This window comes from Podarcis cretensis, assembly GCF_951804945.1.
Source record: "Podarcis cretensis genome assembly, chromosome: 9".
Classification (NCBI taxonomy): Eukaryota; Metazoa; Chordata; class Lepidosauria; order Squamata; family Lacertidae; genus Podarcis; species Podarcis cretensis.
The window spans coordinates 34,353,347-34,370,079 of NC_137178.1; positions in this window are offsets into that span (position 1 = coordinate 34,353,347).

Sequence of the window (16,733 nt, forward strand, 5' to 3'; positions counted from 1 at the left end):
CAATGTTGGTTCTTACTTCACCTTAGTATGGGACTGTTTCATGCCAGGTCTAAATATTTCTGGCATGAAACTCTCTTGGCACCAGACAAAGTAACTCTATGACAGCTGGTGCAATTCCTTATGGCAGCAATGTGGACAATGCATTCAGCCTGTAAGTGTCACTGGCTTTAATAGGAACAAGGCTGCTGCAAATAGGATGGTTACATATTGTGCAAATTTGTACTTTCATTTGTTTCCTTTTGTACATCACATCTTTCAACATTGTGACAAAAAATATTGTATGTGTGTTTAATTTTGTTACATTTTAATCCCAACTGTCCAAAGAGCTCCATTTGGTTTACCTGGTTTTTTCTCCAGCCCCATATTATCTTCTCAAAAACATTTTGAGGTAGACTGGGGAAAAAATAAACTTCACAGCTCCGTGGGGGTTTGAACCTTCGCTTCTGTTGCCATAGGCCAGCTCTCAATGCACCAGAGCCTAGTGATGCTGATTACTTTCTTCACACAAACATTAACACGGTTTTATCCATTATTATTACATACACTTATATTCTGGCTTTTCTTCAAGATCAGGGGTTAGCAAACTTTTTCAGCAGGGGCCCAGTCCACTGTCCCTCAGACCTTGTGGGGGCTGGACTATATTTTTTGGGGGAAATAAACCAATTCCTAGGCCCCATAAATAACTCAGAGTTGCATTTTAAATAAAAGCACACATTCTACTCATGTAAAAACACGCTGATTCCCAGACTGTCTATGGGCCGGATTTAGAAGGCGATTAGGCTGGATCCGGCCCCCGGGCCTTAGTTTGCTTACCCAAGTTCAAGATGCTCAAGCAAGTGCAGCTGTGGTGGTGGTGTGGTCATTCTGCTGTTTATCCTCAGAAAAACTCAGTTTGATAGTTTAAGGTTGATGAAAAAATCACTGGCTTGATGTAACCCAGTGAGATGCAACTCAGTCATGATTTGAATGGAGGCTTCCTAGTTCCTACTCTGGCACTCTAACCATTATACCACACTCCATTGTTACACAGTGCAGTATCCGAACACACTGCAGTTTATTTTGGTGCAATGGTCAGTTGTAGATCATCAACTGGTTATTGAACAATGATGCAGTTTGGGGGTATTAATGGCGTGGTATTGCAAACTGCCCTGTCTGTGTCTTGGGAAATCTTTATGTACTGAACTCTGAAAATCCATTTAATATTTTCAAGCTCAATTTTTATGCCTGTTAAAGTATTTATAAAATAGTTGGCTCCAGCAATAATTTTAGAATTCAACCCTCTTTGAGTTAGTTACACTTCAGCATACCACAGGGATACAATCCTCACAAAAATGCTTTTCGATCTCTAGGAGGGGGGGGGGAGGAGAGAGAAAGAGAGAGAGAAAGAAAGAGAGAGAGAGAGAAAGAGAGAGAGAGAGAGAGAGAGAGAGAGAGAGAGAGAGAGAGAGAGAGAGAGATAATGGATTGACCCTCTACATGAAACCATAAAGCAGAATTCTGGGTTGCTGCCATTCAAATGAATAGAAACCGGCAGCAATTCTAACACCTTTCCGGTTTCAATTTTGTAACATCTGCAGGCACCATGCTGGAATGGTAAACATTTTAATGGTCAAATTTTGTCCATTTCGCCATTTCCATTTCCCATATTATCCCCTAGTTTTTGTGTGAGAGTGAAATGAAAAGGTGACAGATTGCTGCAAATCAAATGAATGGGAGATGTCATTTGCATTCATTTTGGTTGCCACAAACACCCTACTTTCCTATTCCTTTGTTGTCCTACTGATACACCTTTTCACAGCTTTTGGAAATTCAAGTGTCAGGCACTCCATTTCGATAATGCAGCTGGAACTTTAGGCATTGGCCTGTGAATTGATTCAATAACACCAACCCACTTTATAATTACAGTTTATCTCTTCGTTATAAATCCAAATTGATTGAGATTAATAGGAAGATTTAAAACCTACATGCTCTGAAAAGGGAGGTTTTTGCAAATGCAATTCTTTAACCAAGGATACAAAAGGCCATTCTCAAACCTAAACGCTGCATCTACCAGACTATTTATTTACAATTATTTGGCTGTGACTCTTAAAAATACCAATCTGGGCTTCCTTTAAGCAGAGGTAATTCAAGTGAATCTGATGCTTTGCAAAGCAGTATGAGTGGGGCATGCAGTGTCCTCTTAAGATTATTTTCATGTGTGTGTGTTCAATGATTTTAAGATACCTTTCACATTCTTAATTCACCATCCCCTCTTGCCATAATTCAGAACACCACTGAAAAGTGATGTCTGTCCTGGAATCCAGCAGTACTGCTGACAAAGGTTTAGAGAGACAGAGAACAGAGACTACCAATTAATAAACAAAACCATCTCAAATGAGAACAGTTGGCATGTTCAAGAGAAGAAGAGTTACTGGGTCTCAGAAAATTAGCAGCAAAACTCCAACTGAAACACCTGTCCAAAAACACTTGGAAGAAAATCCAATTAATCTTAGAGGAACTTGCTTTCAAGCTGATCTGTTTAGAATCACAGTCTGACAGCATGAGCCTACGTATATTTACATTTAACCAAGTTCCACCCAGTTCAGGGAGTGGGGGCATGCTCTTAAAAATGGATGAATAAATCTCTCAGTTTCTGTTTCTCTTGGTCCCTCATTGTTCCACTTTTAAATTCACCCATTGCCACACATGCTCAGAGACAGCTTTAGGGTGGTGCTACTGGTTCACCAGAAGCGGCTTAGTCATGCTGGCCACATGACCCGGAAGCTGTCTGCAGACAAACGCCAGCTCCCTCAGCCCACAGAGCAAGTTGAGCGTCACAACCCCAGAGTCGTCCGCGACTGGACCTATCAGTCAGGGGTACCTTTACCTTTTCCAGTGGGGTGGCACTGGGTGTTATGTTGCCAACATATGGTGTCCCAAAATGGACCTTCTTAGTTATGGATCATCTCAGTTTTGCCCCCCATCAGCTTGGCACTCTGTGCAGGAGATTATCCTAACCACCCTAAATCCAGTGCTGATTCTTGCTTGTACATTTTCTTTTATTTATTTTGAAAATTCTACAGTGCTCTGCTTAATTAAATAACCACCACCACCTCAGAGCTCTTCAGAACTCTACATTCAGAGTTCTAGACAGCCTCACATTGCAAAGCCTACTAGAAAGGCCTATCAAGAGGCCAGTAAAGCCTGTGCGAGGATGCAAACAGCCAACAGAAAGAAAGGCTGATGTGAAGCTGCAAAGTTTTTTTAAAAAATGTTCTGGGGCGCCACAACAATGCTGTAGAATGCAGTGTGAGAGGTGGGGGGTGCTGAATTTTAGTGTTGCACAGGTCCACCACTGAAATTTGAAAGCCTAGAATCTGCCACTGACATGCTTGCGAATTTCAAGTAATAAAAGGTTGCATGGTGATGTGTATGCATTTTTATATGTATTCTTCCAAATATACACTTTTTGCACACAATTTTGCCTAGTATATGTAGGTTCCAAGTTCAAATCCTGAGATCTCTGAGTAGGGCTGGGAATTTCTCCCATCTGCAACCTGGGGAGCTGGTGCCAATCCATACAGACAACACTGAGAGCACTCACTGTAAAGCAGCCTCATATGTTCCTATGATTTTAACTCCGCACTAGTTGTGCATTGCACCCACTGGATGAGGGTGGCACTTTGTCTAAACCACAGAGCCTAGGGCTTGCCGATCGGAAGGTCAGCAGTTCGAATCCCCGCAACGGGGTGAGTTCCTGTTGCTCGGTCCCTGCTCCTGCCAACCTGGCAGTTTGAAAGCACGTCAAAGGGCAAGTAGATAAATAGGTACCGCTCTGGCGGGAAGGTAAACGGCGTTTTCGTGTGCTGCTCTGGTGTCAGTGTACCAGTGTTCAGTGTTCGGGAAGGTATCTGTGAACACAGCGTATCTGTGTTCTGCTCTGGTTTGCCAGAAACGGCTTAGTCATGCTGGTCACATGACCCGGAAAAACTGTCTGTGGATAAAGGCCAGCTCCCTTGGCCTATAAAGCGAGATGAGCGTGCAACCCCAGAGTCGTCCGTGACTGGATCTACCTTTACCTTTACCTTAGTTGCACATTAAGTATAGATTATTTTAATTCATTCTGTTCTCATTAGTTTATTCCTATGTCGTTGTTGTTTTAAATGAACATTGTAGAAAAGCAGCATATAGGCTAAAAGAAATTTAAACTTCTCTCATTTCAGTACTGGTGCAATCAAAGTTTTAGAGAGATATTTGCAGAAGGACTTGGGCAGAGCTTTTGTGGCTCTCTAAAGCAATTGTCAGACATCTCACTCCATTGTAGGTGCTTATGGTCACTGTATGTGTACACTGACAATAAGACCTGCAATTGAAAGCAGACAGCAAGACAAGCATGACCAATAACACTTCAACACTGTACCAATACTTTAATAAAGTTGGAAGATCAATTCAATTCCAAGGTTTTCTGGGAGAACTCTTGCCCAACAAGATACAGAATGATGAATGCTGATCTCTTGAAATCACTAAGCTATGAAGCATTGCAAAAGTTTTCCCCCACCACCTTAAATACAACTGTGCGATAAAACAGGCCTGGGTTGATGAATCGCAGGGATGAGGCTGTCCCGAAGCTTATCTGTGGCATTGAAAAATGAGGTCATTAGTAAAAATAAAATGCAAATATTATCAGATGCTGGGTCATTTTTCTTCACACATTTGAACTAGAATCTCATCATGGTATGCAAGTATGTACATGCATCAAGAGAGAAATGAGATGCACATTTACACACACACACACACACACACACACTACTTTAAAAGCCAATTGTTTTGGGAGGTGGGGGGTAACTGTGGATTATTGAGAGAGCGGTGCTTGTTTATTTGTTTTCTTTTAAATGCTTTCCTGTCTTAGACATCCAGCCTCATTCAGTTTAGCATCCACATTCTCTCAGTAATTACTTTTTTAAAAATCCACTCTGATTTCACCCTTCTGAGCTGCTCTGTATAAACAATGTCTGTATTCTCCATTCACTCAAATTGGGAATTTAAAGCACTCATAATTTTGGGACAATGTGTATGAATTTTACAGGCATAAGAGCCTACTAAATTTCAAAAAAAGGGGGGAAATATGTCTAGGGCCTGTTTTGGGGTGGAGTAATAGGCCAAATAGTGTATATTCTTGCAGGGCTGGACTTTGGCAATCTTTTGTAATATGGCCCCCTATGAGAGGCCAACATATGGTGTCCCAAAATGGATCTTCTCAGTTATGGATCATCTCAGTTTTGCACCCCATCAGCTTGGCACTCTGCACAGGAGATTATCCTAACTACCCTAAATCCAGTGCTGATTCTTGCTTGTACATTTTCTTTAAAAACTTTGCAGCTTCACATCAGCTTTTCTTTCTGTTGGCTGTTTGCATCATCCAATAGGCTTTATTGGCCTCTCGATAGGCCTTTCTGGGTTTCCAGTTGGCTTTGCAGTATGAGACTGTCTAGAGCTCTGCATGTAGAGTTCTGAAGAGCTCTAAGGTGGTGGTTGTTATTTAGGTAAGCAGAGCACTGTAGAATTTTCAAAATAAATAAAAAGATATATGATACATAGATATAGCTCTACTGCTATGTTTTAGTAAAACAAACAGCCACAACCTAGAGCACTTCGGTGATCCACAGGCAACATTTTGGACATGAAAAGACCATGGAAATAAAGAAACAGAGAGAGATTTTTGCATGCCACTCCAATCTCTGAGTGGTGTGAGATTCCATGGTTCTAGGCACTCACCCGGGGTTCATGTTTCCCTATTGGAAATGATGCACAGCAGAGACCATGGTGTCTTTATGATACACAGTTTATTTCCACATATATACAACCTGAGTCTACAATGGAGGGGTTCACAGCATTAATATCCCCAAAGTGTCCTGTTTCTCCCAGAACTGCAGCCTTCGATTCCAACAGAAATCAAACCTTGCACTAACACTCTGTATATTGCTGCTTTACCTCTAGGTTACTTCCCTACAACTCAGTTCTAGATTTTAGCTTTGTCTTCTAACTAACCATGAGATGGGGGGAAAGCCCCTACACACCCACTTGCTGTCTCACACATGAGGCAGATTTTGGGGAGAATGACCAGTTCTGTCACACTGGATGCAGAACCTCAGGGGTACCACAACTGTTCTTTAGAACTGTTCTTTATTATTTGTACTCCACCCCTCTGGCTGGGTTTTCCCAGCTACTCTGGGGGGCTTCCAACAAATATTTAAAATACATTAAAATGTCACACATTAAAAACTTCCCTGAACAGGGCTGCCTTCAGATGTCTTCTAAAAAATGTCAGTTGTTCCCCAGAGTGACTGGGGAAACCCACCCAGATGGGTGGGGTATAATAATAATAACAATAATAATAATAATGGTGCTGAATTTTGGCATCAAACAGGGTACCACTGAAATTTAAGATCCCAATGTCCGCTACTGCTCACACAGAGCCCTTTTCCTTTGTTTCCCTTACTAGCCCATCACTTGATCACATCAATATGAAGCTAGCTGCTGAACCTTAGAACTATAGAGTTGGAAGGGACCATAATGTTCATCAAGTCCAACTCCATGCAATACAGGAATTTGCAGCTATCCCATATGGGGATCGAACCTGCAACATTGGGATTATCAGCACCACACTCTATCCAGCTGAGCTATCCAGGTATGGTACATCAACCCTTAGAGACTTTTCAAAGCTTTAAGTGGATCTGAGGACAGGTGCCATGTTTGAGTGACAACCTGACAGCCCTATTTCTCTTGCAGCTCCTATCTAAAGGCCTATTTCCAGACAGTAGCATTGGAAGACTTAAAAAAATGAGGGGGGGGGGGGAGTGGAATACGATAACCTATGAACAAAAGCTACTTCCTATATCCATCGGATAATGCCCAAAGGAGCAGGTATTCATCCTGTTGAGGTCTTTGTACCCTCCATGTCCACGCAAAATATGACTGGCAGTATTTGTGAATGAAATCATCCAACACTAGCATTCAAGTGAACAAAATAAAATAATGATTTTAAAAAGTGTTTATTAGCACTGTACTTCATCCTTGGAGATTTAGCACCTGACAAATTGATGGGCTGTCACTCAGATGCAATGATTCAAACTCCTCAACTTAGCAGTACAATTCTCAGGGGGCTGAGAGGGAAGGAAAACATGTGAATAATGGGCAAAACAGACCAACAAGCACATGTTGCTCTGCCAGATAAATTCACATTATGACATCAGGGTTGTTTTTCGAGACCCTTTAGCATTGTATATTTCTAACACATATGCCATTGTGTGAAGGATTGGCCCTGAAAGGCAGCCTAAGAACTTTAAACAAATAAATACAGAAAACACTATTAGGTGAAGCAAAGAAAGAAACCTCTGATCGGATTGTGAATGTATTTTTTATTCTCACCCTACTTTTTCAGCTGCTTGGATATTTAGTGAAGAGCTAAGTAACAGCCAAAACTATTTTCCTACTGAGTATAGTAGGACCCCATATATCAGGAGAGTAGTGAACCAGCGTGCTATCTCCACCTCTGGTTTCCTTCACCTCCACAAGTTGAAAGGTCACCATCTTCAGCAGATAGTCTGCTCTGCTTATTTGGGTTTCCTGCATGCAAGTAGACCAGGCTCCCCCTGCAGCTGCCATCCAAGTTTTGGAGGGTGAGAGCAACATTGAACAGAGCTAGTGCTCCTTCTCTCTCTCCTACACATGCTCATTTAACCAAATGTATTCAGTATTCAATGGGACTTAAGTCTTTTTCTAAATCCTGCTTCAGTTTAAGTATGAATAACCAGAACCCTTCCATAGATAGTCATAAACTAGGGTAATGATCTAGGTAGCATGGAAATGAGAGATCGAGCTTGACAATGTTGTACCCAGGGCCATTCCCCTCTGCTGGAACTCACTGGAACTCAGTTCCAGCACCTCTCAGGTAGCATCCATTGGTATTGGCTTTATCACACAGATTTGCATTTAGAAGAGCAAGTAACAACTAAGGAATTGCAGAAAAGTTCTCCTTTCAGTTTCCCTTTAAATGTTGACTGTGACACAGAAGCTCACTTCACGTATAAAGGGGCTTCGCACCCTTATAGATGCCAAGTGCTGACCCTGGCCTCAAGTTTTCCTCCACTAGGTGTGGACATAAGAGCAGGGAGAGCTATGTGCACATGTGCAAAATACATATAAGGCAGGAAAACAGGTCCTGGGAAAATTCATGAGCATAGGTTTCCCTGGCTTAGACATCCTTATCTAACATGAGTATGGCAGGACAGGATTGGTAGAAACTGTGGGGTCTTGTGGCTGGGGCTTCAGAGTCCCTTATATGTAATGCCACTGAGGTAATTTCTAAACTGTGAATATAAATACAAAGCTCAAGTGAGCTGCCGGAGATATTCATTTATCCCTAGAGTGGGCAAATTGTGTGGGGAGCATTGGAGATTAGCAGAATGGACAATATCACTGCTTTGGGCATCAGAACAATTATCTGCACATTTTCATTTTGTGTATGGAGTGGGTAGCCCAGCTTTTGCTGATGAGAAACTTGGATTATTCATCAAATAGGCAACACAGTACTGAAAGCGTTCCAGGTTGTAATCGAAAAATCAAATTCCTGAGAGAAAGATTCACAGCCACACCAATTTCTTCAGTGCGCCCGAACTCCATCTGATGAGACTTCACACTTCACATCACTGACTTCCTGTGAATATTACTGTTTTCTAAAGTCATGCTGTTGATTAATGGCATACATATAGCAGTACAGTCACCAGAGCAGCAATGAGAACGACTGCAAAACATTATAATGTGAAGTTGTATATAGCAGATATCCAAACATATGGGGATCAAATACAGTATTTTTGGTGAATTTAATTCCTGCTATATTTATAACTTTGAATGGAGAAGGTCCTAGGGAGAGATGGAGAAGGAATCCATTTTGAATGAATTTATACATAGATCTTGGCAGTCCTGACCTGACTGAGCTTTGCTTATATTAGTCCACCTTTTGTGCCTGCTTGTGTCCAACCTGTGTGTACATTGCCAGGTTTTTTAAATGAAAAATTATATGTAAACTTTTTTATATGTATAGTATGTATAAAGGAGTCAAGCCACATGCTATACTATACAGTGGTACCTCTGGTTACGTACTTAATTCGTTCCGGAGGTCTGTTCTTAACCTGAAGGACCACTTTAGCTAATGCGGCCTCCCACTGCTGCTGCGCCGCCGCCGCACAATTTCTGTTCTCATCCTAAAGCAAAGGCCTTAACCCGAGGTAATATTTCTGGGTTAGCAGAGTCTGTAACCTGAAGCGTATGTAACCTGAAGCATATGTAACCCGAGGTACCACTGTATGTCAATAGTATAGATGTGTAAGTATACTAACAAATACAGGCAAGCGGGGATTGCATTCTGAGGCACCGTGCACATTAGTGGGATGTGTATAAGCCTGCCCCACCCTGTACCCCCCCATCCTGTCCTGTTCTACCCTGTTCTACCCTGCCCCCTCCTGGTGATGAAAATGGCATGCATGCCTTATATGTATTTCACACATGTGCACATAGCTCTCCCTACTCTTATGTCCACACCTAGATGTTATGGCTGAGTGGAGGAAAACTTGAGGCCAGGGTCATAAAACTGTGGTTTTAAACAACAGCAGAGTTTCAGTAAGGCAAGCAGAGAGACACTGTGAGTGAGGGGAAAGGGGCAGTTTAAAGCAAAGCTTGACTACAGTGAGAAAGGAGTCTGGAAAGACTGTGTTGTGTTACCTATTTGGTGTCTGTGTTATCCCCATCTCTGCTATTTCTTCTTATTAAAAATGCTATTTCTCCTTGTTTCCTTTTTCATTTTCTTTTTTTAATAGAGAAAACAACCTCTCTGTCTTGTTAATATATTAATATACCGGTAATATGTGAGGGTTTTTGTATTTTTAGTGAAACCATGAAGATAAACTCAATATTCATTAAATTAAGGCTCTAGGTGAAATTTGAGGGGGGGGGGGGACAGGACCAGGCAGATATGTTCAACATTAAAGTTTTCAGGAAATTCCATCTCTAGTCCGTGGTTCAATCCCTGATATCACCAGTGAGAAGATCAGGTTGTAGATGTTGAAATAGAACTTGAGATCTCAGAGAGCTGCTGTAGGGCCAATCAAATCAGGCAATACTGAGGTTAGATGGGCCAATGGCTTGACACATTATGCTACACCATACTATGGTCTCTTCCAGTCTCATATGGCTGCCACCATTGTGGCCTATCTAAACTGCACTAATCTCAATGTAGAGTTATGCTTGTGTTCCTACCAAAATGGAAAGCTGCCAAGTGGTATGACAAGGTCAAAGCACATAAAGCATTTAAAAACCATATTGTTAGGAAAGCATTGTTTAATGTTTGGATAAGATATAAAGACCTACTTGAAAATAAAACCGCAAGGTGGTTGTCACTGATGGAAGCGAAGGCTCTGAAAAAGCTCAATATGGAGGCCAAATGGCCGAAATATTGGGAAATTTTGGAACAAGAGGGAGATAAATTGAAATTGCAGAGCTTTGAAAAACTAAAAGATAAAGTGCGAGATTGGCTTCACTATTATCAAATAATGGAGGCATACAAATTGGACAAGAAAATTGGCTTCCAGGTGGAAAAATCAAAATTGGAAACAGAACTGTTAGATCCCAAAACTAAGACTTTGTCAAGAATGTATAACTTGCTGTTGAAATGGAATACTCAGGACGAAATGGTGAAATCTGCTATGATAAAATGGGCACAAGATGTGGGACACAACATTATGCTGGCTGACTGGGAACAGTTATGGACCACAGGTATGAAGTTTACGGCATGTAATGCCTTAAGAGAGAATATTATGAAAATGATATACAGGTGGTACATGACACCAGTCAAGCTCGCAAAAATATATCATTTGCCCGATAATAAATGTTGGAAATGTAAAGAAACTGAAGGTACATTCTTTCACCTTTGGTGGACGTGCCCAAGGATTAAGGCTTTCTGGGAGATGATCTATAATGAAATGAAAAAGGTATTTAAATATACCTTCCTGAAGAAACCAGAGGCCTTTCTCCTGGGCATGGTCGGCCAATTGGTGTTAAAGAAGGATAGAACTTTTTTTATGTATGCCACAACAGCAGCAAGAATACTCATTGCAAAGTATTGGAAGATACAAGATCTACCCACCTGGGAAGAATGGCAGATGAAGGTGATGGAGTACATGGAGCTGGCGGAAATGACTGGCAGAATCCGAGACCTGGGAGAAGAGTCAGTAGAAGAAGATTGGAAGAAATTTAAAGACTATCTACAGAAACATTGTAAAATTAAGGAATGTTAGAAGGATGTTGGAATGAAGTTATGTGGTTTTAGCAGTAATGTTACAAAGGAGTATGTAAAAATGGATTGTTAATAGGTGAGAATGTAAAGTTATAATATATTAAGATAAACTATTAAGATAAAAGCAAAAATGGAAAGGATTTGCTGAAATTGCTAATTGAACTAGAATACAAAAAAGGGAGGTGTGAGGAGGTCAGGGAAACAAGCAAATGAAAGACAAGACATGGAAAGGTTGATTTGTTTTTAATTGTTTTTACTTTTCTGTATTTTGTATTTTTTGCTTCTTTTTTGTTTTTTTCTTCTTTTATTCTTGTAACTTTTTTGAAACTTTAATAAATATTTTTTTTTTAAAAAAAGGAAAGCTGCCAAGTGTATGTGCCTAATAAGGAATCTCATCCAATTAAAACTATACCTACCAAATGCAGAAAGCAATAATGGCAGCCTAGTGAGTCCCTTCCCAATTTGTGTCTTTTACCATAATAAATTTCTTGACCAAATTATGGAATCAAATACAGTGGTACCTCAGGTTAAGTACTTAATTCGTTCCGGAGGTCCGTTCTTAACCTGAAACTGTTCTTAACCTGAAGCAGCACTTTAGCTAATGGGGCCTCCTGCTGCTGCAGCGCCGCCAGAGCACGATTTCTGTTCTCATCCTGAAGCAAAGCACTATTTCTGGGTTAGCGGAGTCTGTAACCTGAAGCATATGTAACCTGAAGCATATGTAACCTGAGGTACCACTGTAGTATTCATTCCGTCTTGTGTGTTGCTCTCCAAGCAAAATCCTTCATACTACAAAGTGCCCTTGCGCTACTGTGGAAGATTCTCGTTTAAATCTTATTTGAAAATCAAAATTATTGTGTTCTTTGGCTCAGTCTTTGGCTGAGCTCATCACAATTGCATTCATAGCGAGGAGATGATAAAAAAAAGGTACTAGTTACAAGTGTTTCTGAAGGAGAGAAAATAAATTCTTTTCTTTCTTTTTTTTTGTTCTCATGCAAGGATGAAGTTTTTTCTTTAATTCAGGAACTATATTCAGCATAGCTTGAAGCCCATTAAAAGGAAAACTGTGGTTGCTTCTTGCTTATGGGGAAGAATGGGACAAAATGAAATGCAAGGATTATGAAATGTTCTTTCTTTGACACCATAGGGATCAGTGAACAACAAAGGATCCCAGCAGTTTGAGTGATTAGAGGAGCTTTGTTCCTTTGACCCCAAGGAGCAGTCACGCAGTGGCAAACAAAGTAGCGAGGAACAAGGAGTTGTACTGGCTTGGAATCCATATGTAAATCCTTATGCAGTATTCAAATTAAAAGGCCAAGAGGGAAATGGCATATTTTAAAAGCAATCATAATGAGCTGCAATCGCACAATGTTAAGTTGAATTCTTTTAAAGAATAATGCGGACTTTAAGGCTGCAATCCTGTTGCCTGCTGGGAACAGGCACGTGTAGCCAAAGCAGGATTTAACTTGCCTTCCTGCCCATTAGATGGCAGCAGGAGTGACATCAGCAGATGGATGGATATACCGGTAGTTCGGGGGAAGTGATCTCATGGACCAACTTAGACTACTAGTGGGCCAAGATAGGCCTGTGGGACCAAGGTTCTCCACCATTGCTATAACCACTTGCCTTAGAGTACGCCCTAATGAACCTAATACTGTAGAAGATACTTTTGAGTAGACACGCATGGTGTTGTGATATAAGTATCTCTTTCCCTTTCCCTCTGCCTCCCCCAACTCTCATTTTAAATGCACTGCTATGATCATTAACACAGGTATGCATCTGCTTAAGATGAAGCCTGAATCCAGAACCAGAATAGGCTGTTTCTGAACAATTTGAGCTTTGTCCAAGAGGAAGCAGGACTTCCCAGAAGCAGCTTCAAATGAAGTTTTAGACTGTTTGTTAAAAATAGTTCCATTTCCCATGTGCCCATAAAAGTAAAACAGCTGGTGAGGAGAAGGAGATATGGGAATGTAGTTTTCTGACTGCCTTTCAACAAGAGGATAATTAGACTGGGTTTGAACTGGTAGTGAATGATCAGGAAAGAGATATTGGGGTCCTGGAGGACAGTATAGTAATAAGACACCTGAGCTGAGCTGAGCACATGGTAAAGGGGCCATTCATTTGCTTCCCTATAAACACAACTTGATGTAAGCCACAAACGTTTATCCCATAATAAATTTGTGAGTCTCTAAATTAGCAAAATATTCTTTGTTGGTTTTGCTGCAACACAATCTGAAATTAGTTATTTATAATATTGTTTGCTTGTCTCTTCGGTTGTGAAAATGAGCCTCTAAAGCAGGTCACATGACAACACAAACCCAATGAAGATACAAGATAAACCAGAAAAGAGGGTGAGATCCAGTTTTGTCTACCTAGTTTCACAGTGGAATCCACTTTCACTATAGGACTATCAGTTCTATCAAGGTGTTGCAGAGGGAGGAGAAACCCCATTGCTTCAGGGGACACATACACTATGTTGAACCTCACCCATTGTAATATTTACCACCATGTCATAACTTTGTTTTCAGCAGCTTTGCAATGGCATAGCTTACTGTGGACTGAGTTATGAGATAGGTGCATGGTCAAAAAATTGTGCAACTTTTCCATAAGCAAACCAAACCTGCCAATAGTGCATCACCACCATGCACTTTGGGAAGTTTAAATTGGCCCTACATTAATAACTTAGTAACAAAAGAAGTCAAATAGAACGGCCAGTTCTTAATTTCAACCTGCAGAACCATGGTTACTGATTTATGGAACTGCACCATGTTTCAGTTTAAGCAAGGTTATTTGCTGAGCTGAGTAGAACCAGATACTGCATGAAACCTGAAAGCAACAAACTTTATAAAACTCTCTCTCTCTCTCTCTCTCTCTCTCTCTCTCTCTCTCTGTGTGTGTGTGTGTGTGTGTGTTTAGGGGCATGGGGTTTTACTTTTAGTTTTATAAAAGCTTGCATTTTCTAAATCCATGTGAACCAACAGAGAAACTGAGATTTTCATGAAATCTCTAAAGAATCAGGTTGCTCACTTTCAGTCAACTGCAGCTGCTAATCCAAGGGAATTATCAGGTGAATTGAAGAGAGAGTCTCTGTGGTGCTCTGCTCAGATTAATGAGCAAGGGCTTTGTCCTTACAGACACTTGCAATATTCAACTTCACTACACTTTTCGTGAATTCCGGCTCCTCTAACTTCATAGAATGATTTCAGGATTGGTTCAGAAGAAGCAGAGACACCAACTGGGACAGTGATAAATATAAGGGAGCTATGAAGCAACAGCCTAAAGGGACCACAGAAATTCTTGATAGAATTCTCTATCTCCTCCATTCCTTGCAATACCCCCACTAGAGGACTGGTAATCTTTATGCATTTGTGGAACTGCAAATGTTTCGTGACCAAAAGAACAGCAGGCTAAGCAAATTAGTGACAGCTGAAGAGCAGGGGGAATTGCTTGCCCCATGTGAAGACGCACACTCCAGCCTCCACGTTCTAAGTTGGTTTGCAATATCGAAGGAACAACATCTGCTATTTGGTATTCGTTAGACCACCAAGGGGGCAGGAAACCAAGCTGGAGGAGAAAGAGGAAAATCGGAAGCTGGGTGAGGATAGGAAAAGGAAAGGCAGAAAGAATGTAATCCCACTAAATGGTGTGACCTCTATTATCACCTTCCAAGTTACTTACACCCACTCCTCAATTTAAAGTGCAGCAGTCACAGGGAAACCACTGCAAAAGGGGCAGGTGACACAGGCAAGCACGAATAGTAGCAAATTGCCCATCAGATGGTAATTTGCCACAGCTAAGTACATTCCAGAGCTCATGAAATAAACCATTCCGAAGTGACATTTATATGAACAAGGGAATAGCACTGCATGTGGCATTTCAATGCCTACAAAACCTTTAATGGCAAGGAGAGAATCTTGTGACAAACAAGCAAATGCTATTTATTGTACAACACTCTGTCCCATTCAAGCAGAGATGAGAAGGGTGATGCCGAAGAAGATGCATAAGAATCCATTTGTGACTAATCGCACATAATATGAAGGAATGGAAATCCAGAAATAGAAAAAAGCTGCTGCCTTCGGCATGATTCTTCTATCTTCAGTTTCAGTATTGTATATGTTCAGTCTTCAGGAATATAAATTCTCTCAGTCTTAATGGTTCGATGCCTTGAGCACCCAGAAATTTCAGCAAAGGTGTTGTGAAATATAGCTTTTACCTGAACATCAACCTGGTGTTAATTTTTCAGATCAGGCATGCAGAAGGGATTTGATAATTAAGTCGTTGCCACTACACTATATTTAAACTGCTACTTATAATTTGATTTTCTATGGCTGGATTAATTGCCATCCACACATCAGTGATACCTCTTTCTTCTTCTTTCTCTCTGTCTGCTTCAACCTTGTCATTGTCTCTTTAAAAATATTCACACACACACACACCCCGGTTTTTATTTTCATGATGTACAAGTAGTGCATTTGCAAGGAAGGAAACAGATATACCTTGATGACATGGGAGCTGAAGCATTGTTTGCTTTATTTAACCCTTTGAATGAAGGAGTATAATAAGGCACTCAAAGATGTTTTGCTTTACTACAGCTTTACTGCAGGGTCTCCCCTTTACTACAAATTTACTGCAGGGTTGTTATTAATATTTTAAATACAGATGGGCATCATTACAGATATAATTATCTCAGCAAGGCTAATTCAACTGAATTTTATCTTACTCCCCACCCATCTTTCAGTAGCATCTGACATATTGGATCATTTACGGCAACTGCTGTTATATTATCATACCTGACATCTGGATTTGCCTGTTGCGGGGTTGGGGATCATTTCTATTGATCCAAGTCATATCTTCTGAAATGCTTATTTTGCATGCTTAATCTTACCAGGAAGGGAAATCAGATTATTCTTTAATGGCATTTTGTATTAGACCTGCTTCTTTTTACTATCGACATTTAACATCTCCAAGAACAATTGCATTTCCCCTTATGACATTAAGGTAGCCTCTGTGACTAGGAGTACAGTGTATCAGCTTCAGCTAACATGTGGCCATTATTGACTCAGGATAGCCATTTCTGTCCCAGGACAGAAATCTATGCATTTTGTGACTTCAGGACTGGGTTATTGCAATGCACTTAGTGTAAGGCTTCCCTTATGCTTCATCGGGAAACTGCAATTTCTGCAATGCTGCTGCATGATTGCTGACAGCAGTAAAAACCCTGTTAGCATATTAAATTCCTGTTTGGAAGTGTCTGCTGATTTGTTACTAGAGAAATTCAAGGTATTATTAGTATATAAAGCCCTCAATAGCTGGGACCAGTTTACTCGTAGGATTGCCTGCACCATGCATAGCTGCTTGACTTCTTTCGATATTTATTTATTTTATTTATTTATTTGTTTAATTT